This window comes from Arachis ipaensis, chromosome B04, assembly GCF_000816755.2.
Source record: "Arachis ipaensis cultivar K30076 chromosome B04, Araip1.1, whole genome shotgun sequence".
NCBI lineage: Eukaryota > Viridiplantae > Streptophyta > Magnoliopsida > Fabales > Fabaceae > Arachis > Arachis ipaensis.
In genome coordinates this window covers 33,803,434-33,804,511 of record NC_029788.2, presented here as the reverse complement: position 1 = coordinate 33,804,511, position 1,078 = coordinate 33,803,434, and the positions used below count along the sequence as shown (strand labels likewise).

The 1,078-nt window shown below is 34.0% G+C and overlaps 1 protein-coding gene across 1 annotated transcript in view; it reads left to right on the top strand.

The window, feature by feature from the left end:
• The window catches only part of LOC107636362 (shaggy-related protein kinase eta-like), a 1,031-nt gene extending 975 nt beyond the window's left edge, over window positions 1-56 (top strand). The window contains exon 3 of the mRNA XM_016339882.2: window positions 1-56. This exon is cut by the window's left edge and continues 375 nt beyond it. The gene's annotated coding sequence lies outside the window, so the exon portion shown is untranslated.

The window sequence follows — 1,078 nt, the reverse complement described above, 5'->3', positions numbered from 1 at the left end:
TAGTATTGGTCACAATGCTTCTGTGAAGGGCAAAGTAAACCAGAGAGAAGATGGTTTATGTAGTACTTTTAATTTGGATGATATTTTAAGATTTATATTAGACTATAATTATGTTTTAATGTGTTTATTTATATTTTATTTATTATTTTATTATAAAACAGTTTTTTCAATTCAACCACGGTCGAACCGGTTGAACCTATGAACCAGTGAACCAGTAGCTAGAGCAGTTCAATAATCAGTTCAGTTTTCAGAACCTTGCTTAAAAGTCCCAAATTGAAAAAGGTCATGCCTCAGACCTCACACGGTGTTCACTCTTCGCCATTTTTGTCACTTTCCAGTATGCGAGTACCGGAGAAGACAAAATCATTGGACGACACGGTGGCTGCTTCTCATGGTGAACGATACGTGCGGTGGCTGTTCCTCCTCCCTGACACGGTGGTTGCTCCTCCTCCCTAACGACGCAATGAATTTCTTCTTCTTCTCTCCATCTCTTAGAGTTTTTGCTTTGCTTAATTGCTTGTTTCTTCTCTCCTTCTCTGTGATTTCAAAATGGGTAATATTCCTTTTCCCTACCCAGTAAGTAGCAGCCACAATAATATTCCTTTTCGATAGGCTTTTAAGTTTCAAATGATCAAAATCTCTGTTTTGGTGTAGTTTGACTTGATTGTTGTTGAATGTTGATGTTTGTAATTCCCTCACTCCTAAACTATTTGTTAATGCTGAAAGAGTAGTTACTAGATTATTGCTGAATGTCTTGCTATTTTATATGGATCTATACTTTGACTATTTTTGCTGACTTTACTGTGATGCTTTTTGTAATATAAATCTTGATATTTGGATATTTTTTTTCTTATTCAACGCTTATGTTATACTTATATAGAAGAGTAAAATACTATTTGGTCCCTAAAATTTGGGCCAAATCTTAATTTAGTCTCTAACATTTCAAACATCCTATTTTAGTTCCAAAAAAGACAAATTCAATGTGTCCCACCGTTAAATTTGATACGAACAATTAATGAAGTGAGTGATGTGGATGTTAGCGATATTTTTAGATAAATCATATATTCTTATTTCTATG